Source organism: Ursus americanus, chromosome 8 (genome assembly GCF_024610735.1).
Source record: "Ursus americanus isolate L20-20 chromosome 8, mUrsAme1.1.p, whole genome shotgun sequence".
In the NCBI taxonomy this organism is placed as follows: domain Eukaryota; kingdom Metazoa; phylum Chordata; class Mammalia; order Carnivora; family Ursidae; genus Ursus; species Ursus americanus.
This window is the reverse complement of record NC_142134.1, coordinates 41438743-41454823: the sequence shown is the minus strand read 5'-3', so window position 1 is coordinate 41454823 and position 16081 is coordinate 41438743. Positions and strand designations below refer to the sequence as shown.

Sequence of the window (16081 nt, the reverse complement as noted above, 5' to 3'; positions counted from 1 at the left end):
AAGAAAGGGGCCATAACACAAGGAATGTGAGGCCTCAAGAAGCTTGAAAACACAATCAGCAGATTCTCCCCTGAAGACAGAAAGGAATTTTCCAGAAAGGAATGCACCCCTGCTGACACCTTGATTTTAGCCCAGTGAGACACATGTGGCACTTCTGAGCTTCAGTACTGACTATAATACATTTTTATTGTTTTATGCCATTAAGTGGTAATCTGTAGGACAGCAACAGAAACATAACAAAGTCCAAATATCTCTGGCTGCTCTTGATAAATTTGCCTTTCTTAAATATCTCCCCCTCAATATTTACAATAACCTGCCTTGGAAACAATCAAGATTAATCCCATTATGCCCTATTTTCCTTTTATATCAGTCACCAAGAGAGGCCCAAGACCCCCCATGCCCCCCCAACACCATCACGTGGATTCTTGTCCTTACATATTCTTTATATCCCTGCACTGATCCCTTTCCCCTTCCTTTCCCAATTTCCAAACTCCTTTAACAGTGTTCTCTGGAACTCACAGTGATATCATTAACAAAACCTATTTCCCCAACACGTTGTTGCACGCTCTCTTCACCTTGCTTGCACCAAATGAAACCCCACTCTACTCTAGAAGTTCTGCTCTAACTCCAGTCCTTCCAAATGACAGCTGTTTTCCTCTCCCATGTCACAGATGACTAGGTCCTAGTGGTGAGGCAGACCTCCTTGTTCCTCACTGTCATTGCTGAATTATTCCCCTTCATCTCCTCCCTAAATTATCCAGTTTTGAATCTCATGCCTCCAGACGATATCAGCTATTACCCTCTCCATGTTATAACCATTTATAAACTCCCAGAATAAGCCCTCTCATTCCCTCAGGGCTGTTACTCTAATACCGCTTCTGTGGCTGTTTTTTAATGTCAATATCTGTAACAACGATCCTCTCAACATGTCAGCCAGTCAGTTCCTTCACTTCCTGTCCTCTGAAATCCTGTGCACCATCCTACTTCCCATTCATTCCGAGTCATTCTAGAACTCACCATTAGAAATAATTACATGCCTCCCCATATTGTCTGTTTAAACACTGACCCCTCTACAGCTCACACAAGCTGAGATAGCTAGCATGCGATCTGCTTGATTCAAAACCACAAAATACAGATTTTTTTTTTTTTAAATTGGCAGTACAGCTCTAATTCATTCATTTATGCCTGCATCTTTTTTTTCCCCCAACCTGTCCTAATCCTGATCTTTGCTGGGCCCTCACAATTTCTCACTTCAGAAAAGGCACAAAGGGGCAAGTCAAGTTTATCTGAGATGGTCAGGGAATATCAGAGACAGAGACAGAAATGTTTAATTCTTTTACATGTTTGTCTAAATGCCTTCCTTTTTGCCACTGAATCCTTTGCACATTTATCATGGGTAAGCCACTCCATGAGACATTCTATGGCAAAATGCAATGGCCGCTTACAATTCTATATAGCTCCAGTCATACTGATAATAAAAACTACTTATAATTCCAATTTACGGCATTTATTAATACAGGCATAAATCATACAGTGGAGGGGAAACCAAGGCTTCTGAAAGTCATTTCTGTTGCTACATTGCATGGTACCATTTTCCTTTTCCACTTCATTCTATTTCTCTAGCCTCGTGCCCCATTCCACCCTCACTGTAGACATATTCCCTATTCTCCAACCACAATGAACTTCTCACCATTCCCATGAGGTAGCAAACAAAGACCCCTGGGTAAACAAAAAGGTCCATTCATCAGCGCCCAACATATTATCAACACAAAAGGCTTCTTAATAAACTAGAATTAACATTCACAAGAAACCACATTGTCATTCACATCAGGATTCAATTAATCAGTATGTAAAATGCATGTTGTCAGTGAAAACCTAAACGGATGTACCATGTATTAGTTTCCTCTGGCTTCTAAAACATATTACCACAAACTTAATGGAATGAAAAAACACAAATTTATTCTCTCCCAGTTCTGCAGATCTGAGTCCAATACAGGTCTCACTGGGCTAAACTGAAGGTGTCAGCAGGGCTATGTTCCTTTCTGGAAACCTTAGCAAAAAATGTTTCCTTGCCTTTACAATCCTCTCAAGGCTGCTCACCTTCCTTGGCTTACGGCTCCCCTCCTCAATCTTCAAAACCAGCAGCAGGCCATGTGCTTCTCAAGCTGCCATCTCTTCTGCCTCCCTTCTTCCATACAAAGACCCTAGTAATTGATCATATTGCACCCACCCAGATAATCCAAGATAATCTTCCCAACTGTAATTCCTCTTTGCCACTTAACCTAACATAGTCACAGGTTCTGGGAATTACGGCATGGACATCTTGAAGGACCATTATTCTGCCTACCACATTCCATGACCAGAGAAGTCTCTCTTTGGTCAAGACAAAATTAAGTATCTTAGGGGAAGATAAGACATTAAAGAATAATTTGATCAACAGACAAACAACTACACCACCATGCCAGATAGTTTGTAACCTTTTTATTTTGTTTTGTATTATATTAGTGAAGTATTGTAACTTCTGAGCTATCTTTTCCTTTTACGTTTCTTCAAGGGAACTGAAAAATAATGTGGATGATAATTCATGTTCCAGGAGTTCAGCTGCAACTTCCAAGCCTAAAATCATTGCTATATGGCCCCAGGAGGCTCTATGTCTGTTTTTTCTGAATGGCAAAAGTTAGTTTAATGTCCAAAAGAATATGAAAGCATACTTTCCCTTTTGGACAACTATTTCATGTGCTATACTGCATTTAAAAAAAGGCATAATTTATTAAGCATTAAACAGTTGTCCAAAGAAGATTAATTAAATCCAATCCTTTGTGGATTGGCCTGTTTTAAAAAGACAAGTGTATGTAAATTTCTTTTTTTCCCCTCAAGATTTTATTTATTTATTTGAGAGAGCGAGCAAGCGAGCGAGGGAAGGGGCAGAACAAGAAAATATCCAAGGAGACTCCCGCTGAGCGTGGAGCCTGATGCAGGGCTCGATCCTGCAACCCATGATATCAGGACCTGAGCCAAAACCAAAAGTCGGTCACCTAATCAACTGAGCCACTCAGGTGCCTCTGGGTATATGTAAATTCCTGAAATGGATCTGAGGAGAGGGGAGAAGAGAGGGAGGGAGAGGAACAAAGAGGTAAGGGAGGGCGAGAATGAATGAACAAACTATAAACCTAGTACAGAATTTCATTAGTGATAAAAATCTCCAGGGACCTGTTAGGAAATTTGATTACTAAGTAATATTATGAAAATATTAGGCTTAGGGCTAGCTCACGAGATATTTAATAAATTAAAACTAATATGTATAAATATGATGATGTTTTGACATATTATATACTTCATCAATGAGGCCACCAGACCCATGTAAAATGCCACTAAGAATATAACAACTTTTAAGGCTGCAAGTATTCCTCTTTTTGCAGTATAATCACTTTATAAAATAGGAGTTGTTCTGACCTATTAAAACCTGGATAAACTGCCAGGTTGGTTTTGTGTAGCCAAGTAGGCCAAGCAAGTTCACAACCATGTGAAAACTAGTTCAAATATGTTTAGATGCATCCTGAACCACAGATTATTCAGAAAACTACCATATAGCATTTCTTCACTAAAATCATCATTATATCTACATTTTAAGATAAAATGTACTTCCTTTACATTGTAAGATTTTGCAGTATGAATCAGATATATGCTATCCATTTTCACTTTTCTGTCTTACCCTATTTACTTTCAAAACTTTGAAATAAATATATGTGGGTCTCCTAGTTGACGATTACTATTTTTTAAACCTGATTAAACTGATTTAAACTGATTGCTAGATCCTCACCTGAAATGCTAGGTCTTAGAAAATAGCAGACCAAGACACTATCTGAATCTGTGGAATAGGAAGGGAGATGGGGCTCACGTCGCACAAATGAATCTTAGTAGCACGTAAGTAGGAGTAATTAAGGACAAAAGAGGATGCGTGAGTGGCACACTAATTCACAGCCAGAAGGCCTGTGACGAGGTTTCACAAGGTGCAACCTGGACTTGACAAGTATTACATACAGAAGAGAGACATATCCTCGATACAGAAGACACAGGATTTGAGATTTCTATTGATGTATCTTTATGTCTGCTACTGAGCCCAGACAGTAAATTTGTATTTCATATATTATATTTCTTGGTTCTGAAATTTCCATTTCATTCTTTTACATGGTTTCTATTTTTTCAGAGAACTGTGCTTCCATTCATTTCAAGAGTGTTCACAGATATAACAGGTGCTTTTAAGTCTTTTTCTAAAAACTCCATCATTGGATAATCTCAGGTTCAGCCTTTATTTATTGTCTTTTCCCTTAAAAAGTGGTCAGATTTTCCTGTTTCTTGGTATGTCAAGCAACTTTGGATTATATCCTAGATATTCTGAATATTAGGTTATAAAACTCCAGATTCTATTAACGCCTTCTAGATAATTTGATTTTTTTATTGAAGTTTACTGTAAGTTCTGTATTGCCTTCTATAGGTGGTAGTTCAAATGTCAGTTCAGTTTTTAAAGCCTTTACTTTTACTATGTTATTTGGGTTTATCCTTTGCATGCAACACTCAGGGGCAAGTCTGGATCTGAACAGTGGTTTATACCGTAGTTCAGTTATCTAAGTCTTTGCTGTGTTTCTTTGGATCTGCTCTGTGCATGTATAGCTCACAAGTAAGGTAGGACCTTTGTGGGTTCATACTCAATTAGGGAATCTCCTCTCAGCTCTCTTCTCCCTGAGATCTTCCCAGCATGCTGCAGTTTCCAGCAGTCCCTTTCCCAAATCCTCTGGGCAGAGAAATCATTTCCTCTCAGAGTTTTAAGTGCTAGTGCCACCATGGCAGTGCAATTTTAGAACTGGAGATGGTCTTAGGGCAGGTTTGAGAGAGAAAAAGGAAAATAAGGGGACCCCTCTTCCTTATCCTCTGGCTAGAAATGGGGGTTTCTCTTGAAGTATTGCTAACTGCTACACCCACTGTGCAGTTCCACAATTCAGCCCACCATTTGGTCAAAGCTGGGTCATGGAAAGAAAAAAATGATAAACTCACAATTATACAGGCTACCCTTCAAATTATGAATTCCCTTCAAATTATAACTTCCCCTCTCAACTGGCCTGTTATTAATTTTCAGCCTTCAAATAGCTGGTTTTTGTATTTCATTAGGAAATACATTAGTTCTCCTCAGTCAGAGAATTAAGCTTACTCCATCTTGGTCTACCCACTGTATTATATCCCTGTCCCAACAGACTTTTCACCTAGTGGCTTCAGTAGTCATTGACTGATCATTATCTAGATCCATTATTTCATTAGAAGTTGCACTGTGGTGAGTTTCTAATCCTTTATTTGCTCAGTATTTCTTATCAGCTGTGATTCATCTATGAAGATAAACTTTCCCTCTTAACTATTTGGTTATCCTGGAATATAATCTGTGCAGAAAAACATTAAGTGGTTGATTCTTTCATTTACAAATGATTTTCAGAGTAATGACCTGATACCTGTGAGAACTGATATTTAAATTTCCAGAGAACTTCTCAATCTTTTATATTTGTGTATCAACCTACTGTAGTCATTACATTTTTTAAACCTATTTTCATGAAAATTTTCAAACACACACAAAAGTAAAAAGAATAATATTAACCCACATTTCACCTATTTTCAATGATTATCAAATCATGGTCAATCTGGTTACATCTATACTGCCCCTTCTCCATTCCTTCCCACCCTCCTTTGCATTACTAAAAGCAAACCACCAAAACTGTGTCATTGCATCTGTAAATACACCAGTGTGAATCTGCAAATTACAAGGACTAATAAAAAACATAATCACAATATCATTATTCCTACCTTAAAAAGTTAATAGAGATGTATAGGACCTCCACACAAAATAAAATTCTGAGAGAAATTTTAAAAGGCCTAAATATATCAAGGTACTACCACAGTTAAGGTATCGAATCTCTCAATATTGAAAGATGTCCAATATATCTAACTTGATTTATAGACTTGATATTAAGCTAGTCAATAATAATATTAAATAACAAATAGTATTAAACTTGCTATTTTTTTTAACTTGCTTACTATAAAGCGGGTTATCCCTTTATTTAGGAAACTGACAGGTTGAATATGAAATTTTTATTGAAATTTAAAGGACCAATAAAAACCAAGGCAATTGTGAAGAACATAATTGGAGAATTTAAAGCAACAGTAATTAGAAGAGTATGGCACTGGCACAACAACAGCCCAATGGAGCTGAACAGTCCAAAAACAGACCCACGAATAAACGCTCACCTGAATTACAACAAAGGCACTAATGCATTACTATAGGGAAAAGATAGTCTTTTCGATAAATAATGTTTGACAAAATGGGTTTCCATATGGAAAATAAAATGAACCAGGAACCTTATCATATACCATGCATAAACCTAAATGCGAAGGTTAAAACAAGTTTATAAGAAAAAACATACAAGAATACTTTCTTGGCTTTGGCACAAAGATTTCTTAAAACACAAAATACCAATCATAAAAGAACAGTTTGGTTAAGATGGACTTTATTAAAATTAAGAAGTTTTCTTATAAAGACACACTATTAAAAGAGTAAAGAAGTAGAGGATAGATATCCTCAATATTTAATGCAATAAAAAACTTAACCTAGAAATAAAGAACTCCTACCAATCCATAAGATAGACAACTCAACAGAAAAATGGTCAAATGACATGAATAGGCATTTCTCAAAAGAAGATATTCAAATGGTCAATGGCATATAAACATGTACTAAATCTTTAAAGTTAGCAGGGAATTACAAATTAAAACTCCAATAATTTTTCACCACATATATGGCAAAGAAGCTAATATTAAAAAACACCAATAATTTTAAGTGTTGGTGAGAATATAGAGCAATGAGAACCCTTGTACGCTGTTGGTAGGTATAAAATGACTCAACCACTTTCAAAAACTACGGGCACCTACTAAAGCTAAACAGAAATACCATGATCAACAATTTCACTCTTGGATATTTACTCAAAAGAAATGCATGCATATATGCACCAAAGACATGCTCAGGAATATTCATGGCAGCATTGTTTGTAACAGCCCAAAACTCACAATGATCCAAATATTCATCAACAGAATGGATAAACTGTGCCAATACACAATGAAGTATTACAAAGCAATGAAAAAGAATAAATTAATGTTATATGAATCAACATGGGTGACTCACATAAACAAGATGTTGATCTAAAAAAAGAGTCAAAAGATGTTAAAAACAGACAATACTAATGAACAGTAAATGAAGTAAGAATAATAGTTACCTTTGGAAATGTGTGTTGACTGTCAGGGGGCATTGAAGGAGGCTCCTAGGTTGATGAAAATATTCTATATCTTCATCTCGGTATTGGTTAAACGAGTGTGGACTTCATAAAATTTCATCAAAAGGATACTCAAGATTTATCCACTTTATAAAAAGCATGGTTTAATTCAATGCAAAAAGTTTTAAAAGTTAGCAATACTATATCAGTTCCTTAATTTTTAAATTTTTAACTTTTTGGTCATTTTACTTGGTAAAATTCAGGTCTAGGAAAACTAGATTTCTACATGTTTGCTTCTTAATTGGATACTGAAAGTCATATTTACTTCCTTTTGCAGTAAAATTACTGAAGAATTATTTTGATATATGGTTCCTTCCCATTATGAAGGCAACAGAAAGTCTAGGTCGAAGTTAGACCAGTCCCATTATTTACACCCTAAAATTTCTAAGATGGCTTTTTTTCTTCAGAGACAGTGCACACATGCTGAAGTGGAGGGAGGAGCAGAGGGAGACGGAGAAAGAATCCTCAAGAGATTCCCCATGGAGCACGGAGCCCAATGCCAGCCTCAATCCCAGAACCCTGAGACCATGATCCAAGCAGAAACCAAGAGCTGGATGCCCATCTGACTGAACCACCCAAGTGCCCCTATTAATCAATTTTTCTATATTAAGTTCCAGATCCCCAGTTCCCATAATTTGTATTTGGAAAAAAAAAAAAGAGGTAAGAAAACTTAAGGCTTCTGAGGTTTACCAGCAGTTTTAGATAGAATTAAATAGCAAATCAAGGCAAGGTGTTAGTATAAGGCTGTTGTGAAAATGAAATAAATTACTAAATGTAGAGTGCTTAGAATATAATGTCTGGCACTAAACAAAAAGCTCAAAAGGTCATCAATTATGAATACCAGTTTGAGAAACGTTAGAATAGACCCTTACTCTTGAATTTCCTTCAAAATATAACTTAAGGTCAAAATATAATAATGTAAGGTAGTAAAACCAGATCTACATTTAAAAACAAAGCATATTTATGGAGCTAACAGAACACAACAGATTTTTAATAAAACAAGCTGTAGTGGACATTATATTAAAGAACAGTAGCAGGAAGAAAATTAAACACATCACATGTAAGATTTTTTGAAGTTCTAAATTGTACTAATTGGTATTTAACTATGATCTTATGATTTAAAGAACTGAGGAGATAATCAGCAAGAATACTGCTAAAATAAAGACTATCTTTGCATACAGTTTTTACATTTGCGAATTTCTATTTATCTCCACATTACTATAAAACATTTGTAAGTCAACTTATTAAATCCAGTAAAGAATCATAGAACAGAGTATCTGCACTGAGGAACAAATTAATCATAAACCACCCAACCAAAAAATACTGTTCAGAATAGTACCACCATGTAAACAGAGTATGTGTGAAGGCACTTTGAAAAAGTACAAGCACTGTAAGTGTATTTTTAATGAAAGTAATTAATAATTTAAAAGCAACAGTATTTGGACATAATCTCTAGGTTTTTTGGTAATTGCTAATGGCATTTCATTAAACTTGTTACTTGGAATACTTTCAAACTTTCAGAAAAGTGTACAAATAGTTCAAAGAACTCCTATGTATATTTTATCCAGATTTATCAATTAACATTCACATAATTTTTTTATCATATATGGATAAACATTTGCTGAGCCATTTGAGAATAAGTTGTATATATCATACCCTTTCACGCCTAAATACATCAACATATGCCTCTCAAGAACAAAGACATTCCCTTAAATAGCCATAATATAGTTACTAACTTCAGGATATTTAACAATTACACAAAATTTTAATTTAATGTCTATTTTCCAATTTTTTTTTAACTGAGCAAATGAAGTCCTCTAAGGCTTTCTTCCTCCTCTAATACAGGATCCAGTCCAGAGTCATGTACTGACTGCATTTAGCTGTCCGATCTCCCCAGACTCCTTTTACGTGCAACAGTTTTCCTCAACTAAATGCCATTTAAACTATCTGATCTTTACAAGATGTTCTGCAGGATAATATTTTAAAAGCTGGGTTCTTGAGCAAACTATACAGAGAAGGTTCATTTAAGGAAGAGATTCAGTGGATAAGTTGAGGAAGTTTCAGAAGACTTAGATGAGAATATATGAATCTTCCTATCCAAGAGTAGCTTTTAGTATATATATATATATACATTTTAAAGATTTACAACAAGGAGGCTTCTAAGATTGGTAACTTTTGGATTAGTGGTTTATCTTGTCTCTTAAGATGTCAAAATATTACAATATATAATCAACTTAGACAAATAAATCTGGCCAATGATTTGATGGCTATCAGTAAAGAGCAGATCCAGAGAAAATTGCTGTTTTCATCAAAATTCTCTCCTACAGTTTTTTTTTGCCTGTTTTGTTATTTTTTTAATTCTCTCCTACAGTTAACAAAAAACACCCAATCCCAATAAGCAAACCTTTAAAGAAACTAGAATTATTGTGATCACACATAGATGTAATAGGTACTAGAGCTAACTTACAACAGATCTTGTTCTTTTACTCAACACTGACTGTGTGACAACCATGTGTCAGGCCTACAATAGCCATGGAGGCATCCATTGTTTAAAAAACAAGCATGGTATCTACCCTTTGGAAACCTGTAATTTAGTAAACCCAAGACCCCTGCTTTCAGATAGGAAAGATACTATTTTTCCCTATTTTGAAAATGAAGCTACTAGCACTCAACCTATAAGCACTTCTCCAACCATGAAGAGCATAGATCAGCTAACTTATCCTGTAAAGGGTTACACAGTATATACTTTCTGGGCCCTAAGGTCTCTGATGCAACTACTGTACTTAAATTAACTCTGCCACTAGAGCATGAAAACAGCCATACACAATATGTAACGAGTGGCTGTATTCCAATAAAGCTTTATTCATAGATGCTGAAATTTGAATTTCATATCATCTTCATGTCACAAAATAGTATTCTTTTGAGATTTTCTTTTCCTCCAATCATTTCAAAATGTAAACACTATTCTTAGCTCATAGGTCATAGAAAAACAAGCAGCAGGCTGAATTTGGTATTTTGCAGACTCCTGATAGACTTGCTTATAAGCTGGAGCTGCAATGGGTGACTGGCTCTTCTTTAAGTCATCAACTAATTCTTTATCGCTATACTTATAATGTAACAGGAAATAATTCTTATTTTTTCAGTCATTTGCAAATCACCTTCATCTCAGAAAAAGATATTAAAAATCTTACTTCTAAATAACTGAAAAATTTTAAGAATTGGTGAAAATACTTCATATCTCCATGTCAATTATCTTACCAACCAATAACTCTTTACTCCTCAAAAACTTAAAATTCTAAAGATAAATTAAGACTATCAAAGCAAGTAGCAGATCATGCTCTAAATACTTTTATAATACTTTGTCCTATGCTTCTTGCCAGGAGATTGCAAACCTCACTTTATCCAATGATTATGAATTATGCAGGAAAAAAACCAACAACACAGCATACCTCTGAGCTCAAAATGAAAACTGAAGGTATCTAGTGAAACTCACCAAGTTCTAAAGATTCATCTAAGAAGAATGCAGAATTTTCCAAAGGCATCTTAAACTGTGACAGAATCAGCTTCTAAGTTTCAGCGGCTTTACAGGGAAAAATAAAATAAAAATACTGTAAAACAAGGGCAGCTGTGGAGATGATGTTAGCCAAAGTCTAAGCAACAGTATCTCTGGTATTTTTTTTTTCCCATGCACGTATACAGCATTAATTGGGGCCTCCTATGTGCCAGGAACTGGGGATGAAGCAATGAACATGTCAGATCCCATCAACCCCTGTGGGAGCTCACTATGTAGGGCAACTCCAAATGAGATGAAAGGCTTTAAGAATCATGACGTTGTGAGGGGAAAGCATGGCAGAAATACAAACCAGTCTGGTGGGAATTGGTTAGGAATGACCTCCTAAAGGAGGGGCATTTAATGTAAGCACGAATAGGATCTGGTCAGACAAAGCAAGGCAAGAGGGAAGAGAAAGTGTTCGATCCAAAGTGAACAGCATGTTCAAAGGGCCAGATATGAGAGAATATGCATTTATGTGGAAGTTAAATAAGTGCAGTGTGGCTGCTCAGAGTAAGAAAAGAGAGAAAAAGAACATTCTCTGAGATGAGATAGATAAGGTAGGAAAAAAGTGGTGAAGCAATTTGCCCTGAGTCACAGAGTCACACAGGGGTAAAAGGCAGAGCCCATTTTAAACCCGCATCAACTGACTGCAAATATACTACACATTCTGAAGTTCTTCCCAGCCCACTAGCCTCGAGGGTTGGGGGGGGGGGGGTCCTTGGGAAGGAAGCTGAGGAAAAAGTGCTCGTGGAGGGTGATCCTTTTAGGGGGCTTTTGCAAGGGCCTGAGGGAAGACTGCCTTGGGCCAATAGCCAGCCTCCCTATGAATGAACTGATCAACTAACCATCAAGAAATCCCCCTGCAGAATGATGGGAAAGAAGTCTGTCTCAGCATCATTCTCAATTACTAACAGCTTACCAAACACTTCACTATGTGTGAAGCCTTGTTATAAGTGCTTTACATATGTATTAACTAACTCAATCCTCACAACATCCCTATGAGATAGGTACTTTTATTACCCTGTATTTTCAGTATGATTTTATTAAACTATCCAAACATGGCCATTAATTCTTATTAACAATTAAAGTTAAAATGATCAGAAACATTAACAACATTTCTCACCACAATATTAAAAGCATTTTCATTACCCTTCTACCAGAAAAGTACCATTTTAAATATCAACTAACAAAAATAAAAGGCTACAACATTATTTTGGTTGATTTTTTTTAAAACTAGCAGTTCTATTAAGGAAAGAGTTTGGGAAATTCTTTTCTCCTTATTCATTCACTCACTAGGGTATATTCTACATATCCAGTGGTAAGAAAAACACGCCAAATTCCAGACCTCATGGATTTTAAGCCACTGAAATACAATGACGTTTGACACTCCTGGGCAATTACATTTTTGCAACATATCCTAAGTTTTTTTGAATAAATGAAAACCCAATAACCACACAGACAAAATCCAATGCAACAGAAGAGAATCAAAACTTGAAGTGGATTGTGAGTAAAAATATACACGTTAAGAGGAAGAGAGTAAGAAACTGTTCCACTGAGGAGTATACTCAGGAAGAATGAAAAAATCCTCAAAGAGAGCATAAAGAAATAGTAATCAGTTACAGTAATGAAGGTCCTTAAGGAAATTAACAGTAATGAAAATAAAAAGTATATGAATATTATCCAGCATCAGATTCAAGACTATAATCTAGTGAAGAAAAATTAAACCTTTAACCAGCAGTCTTCACAATGGGACCAGATGGTTTTAAGGGAATCAATTTCCAGATCCTTAATTTCCATAGTTACCAACCAGTTACTAGAATTAATACTAAGGTCAGAGCATTATACTCATTTCTCCTTTCCTACACTCTACATTTCCTACAGTACATTTTATAATCCTCCTTCTTCCAGTTCACAGGAGAAAGATATATTTCTCACACACCTAACATCTCACTACAATGCATTTCCATGATTGGAAAAACACCCAAAACACCAAAGAAGTAATTTGAAATATTGATATCAGGGGAATACCCTTAATGGAAGAACCATATACTAAGGTGGTTTTGTCTTTCCCTATCCCGTACATTTCTGTTAACGATAATACCTGACATGTAAAAGGAGATATTTTGGCCCAAATGGGCTGCTACAACTTTGGGAGGTGGGAATAAGAAAAATTTTTGATTAAAAAGCTATCAGAGAGAATCCAATGAAAACCTGATGATAAATATTGAAGAGTGCTATAATTTAGTTCATCCAGGTAAAAAGCTTATGACTAGACTCCTTACATAACTTATCTAGAATTATGTAGAATCCAAGATCTGGAAAGCATCTTAAATTAGAATTCAAGATCTGTACTTTCACCATTCTCCAAAAAATGACAAAGAAATTAGTACATTCTATCAGTCACCCATGTCTTATGTCTGTGAATTGAAGATACTTTACGTGGTTTTAATGAGTTGAAAAGAGCACATAACCCCCCCCACCAAAAAAAGAAAGAAAGAAAGAAAGAAAGAAAGAAAGAAAGAAAGAAAAAGAAAGAGAAAAAAGAGCTCTTACTTCTGTCAAATCAATAGCATGTTTTCAAGTAAAAGTAGTAAACACCGAAGTTAGAGTTTTCTATTTTTTATTGAGAAACATTTTTATTAATTTTTGTCAAAAGAACACTGGACACAGTAAATCCGTATTTTTTTCTAACCTGGACAAGCCTTCATGCTGTCACATATCAACCAATTCTTTGCTCAGTTTTTCATCCCTATGTGAACTTATTAGATACACATTAATTTATCAGGAATACGTTGTATATTCTACTATAAATGATATACTTAAAAAAGTTATCAATACTCTTTTATAAATATCTTTTCTTTTTATTATTAATTTCCACAGAAACCAGTCTCATTCTAACATAATATTCATCCATGAATACATAAATTTCATGAAAAGAACAGTCCCCTCTAAAGAGATACATTTATGTTTAAGAACTATTTAATAAACAAAATCAAGAATATATTTATGTTATACTCATAGTAATTATAATTTAGAAGAAAATTCTTTAACACTTAGACCACTATGGTCACAGTTAATAAACATTTTAAATTTCAATTTACATTCATATTTTTGATGCCCAGAAACACTATTCAAGTGCTGGAAAAAAAACTGCCAACCCAGAATCCTGTATCCAGACAAAATATCCTTCAGGAAAGAGAGGGAAATTTGTCTAGACCTACTCTAGAACGCTAGCTACAGGAGGTTCTTCAAACAGAAAACAAATGATAAAAGAAGGAGTACTGGAAAATCAGGCAGAATGGATAGAAAAGAATATGGGTAAAAACAATAGACTTTCCTTTTGTTGTATTATTTTTGATGGCTTAAGCAAAAATGATGACACTGTGTGATATGGTTCTCACAATATGCAGAAAAAATATAGAAGGCAATATATTAGAAATGGAGGGGGGATAAAGGGACTTAACCAGCAGGCTATAGTAAATTATGTATACAAAAAACAATATTTAGAGCAACCACAAAAAAGCTATTCAAAGAGATACAATCAAAACATTATAGATCAAGATGGAATCCCAAAAGTTCAACTAACCTACAGGTTCGTTTTTTTTTTTCTCCTTCTAACTACTACTACTAAAAAAGTAGTTAAAGCATAAGATATTCTATCCCCAAGCAGGATAGGGGTCCATCAAGTTTGAGAACATTGATGAGTCACATCCTCTAAGAGAAGAATTTTGAAAGCACTTGTAATACCAGCTTTGACGTTACTCTCACACCCTGCTGGTGGGAGTATAAATTAGTACAAACTGAGAACAATTTATCAGTGTCTTAACAAAATTACAAATGTCTAACCCTTTGGTCCAGCAATATAGTGGGCTATAAACAACATTTAAAAAATGAAACAGGATAAGGAAAAAAAGTTAGAATATAAGACTCTGAGTAATGGTAAGGGTACTTCCTGACTTTTGTTTCAGATACGTGTTTATGAGTATGTATGTGCACACACACACACATACACACATAAGGTCATAAAATAAAATATATCTCTTATTATAGGTTGTGGTCAAACAAGTTTGGAAGCCACTGTTTCAGCTCAAGAAAGAAAGCCTTGGGGGCGCCTGGGTGGCACAGTGGTTAGGCGTCGTCTGCCTTCAGCTCAGGGCGTGATCCCGGCGTTGTGGGATCGAGCCCCACATCAGGCTCCTCCGAAATGAGCCTGCTTCTTCCTCTCCCACTCCCCCTGCTTGTGTTCCCTCTCTCGCTGGCTGTCTCTATCTCTGTCAAATAAATAAATAAAATCTTTAAAAAAAAAAAAAAAAAGAAAGCAAGCCTTGGGCAAAGGTACAAGCTGACACTTCAGGAAGAAAGGGTTCATGCCAGGATATGACGAAGTTAAAGAGAAATAAGGCATATAAGGAGACAAAGCAAACATGAGCCAGTACATTAACAAGCTATATAGAGCCATCAGAAAACTTGGCCTGTTTGGGGTGAATGCGGGGGAGAAGAGGAAAGGAGAGAATTTATCTGACCAAAAAAGAGACAGAAAAATCCAGCAAAGTTGTCCCAGGGGTGTTAATTTTTAAACAGAATTCCAAGTATTTCTTGTTTTCCTCAATGACATTATTTTCTTTGTTAACTTTTATAAAGCAAATTTTAAATTATGTATGTGGCTTACATTTCTGGTTCATATTATATTTCTCTCAGACAATGCTGGTCTGGACCTGAAGTGCTAGTTTCTCTTTGCATTCATTTGCTGATTTGTCAAAGAGTTGTGAGACATCTTCCACTGTCATTTTTCTTCTCTTAACCACTTTGGACAGAAATGAAAACTTCCTAATTCGCAACTGCATTCAATGAAAACTAAAAAAGAGCCTACAAAGATGGTGTGTCTCCAGGCTTCTTTTATAACTTGTTGAAATATGATGCAATTACTTGGGTAATACAAAAAAATAAAAACTGAAAAAATGATGCAACAATGACAATTTCCCCCATATTTTATCATCCAATGTGATTCCACCATTCTTCTATTTTCATCTCTTCTTAGAAGAGATGGAAATAGCTGATGAGTCATTATGAAATAAATCATAGAATGATGAAATAGCAGAATGTTTAAATATAAATGAATATAGTGCAAGATAGAGTAAGTTTTATTCAACTTAAAAAACAGTAA

General features: G+C 35.4%; 1 protein-coding gene and 1 pseudogene across 10 annotated transcripts in view; one reads left to right on the top strand and one right to left on the bottom strand.

Annotated features, from left to right (window-relative positions):
* Positions 1 to 16081, bottom strand: part of CLOCK (clock circadian regulator) — a 138803-nt gene that overhangs the window by 99495 nt on the left and 23227 nt on the right. For 2 of the 10 annotated variants that reach the window (XM_087864129.1, XM_045815952.2), the window contains exons 3-4: positions 10858 to 10944; positions 7308 to 7450 (exon numbers count right to left, since the gene is read on the bottom strand). The exons of 6 other annotated variants lie outside the window; for them this stretch is intronic. The gene's annotated coding sequence lies outside the window, so the exon portion shown is untranslated. The remainder of the gene's footprint in view (positions 1 to 7307; positions 7451 to 10857; positions 10945 to 16081) is intronic. 2 more of the 10 variants (XM_045815954.2, XM_045815951.2) reach the window with 2 other exon arrangements.
* Positions 1 to 16081, top strand: part of LOC148109572 (uncharacterized) — a 45430-nt pseudogene that overhangs the window by 7067 nt on the left and 22282 nt on the right.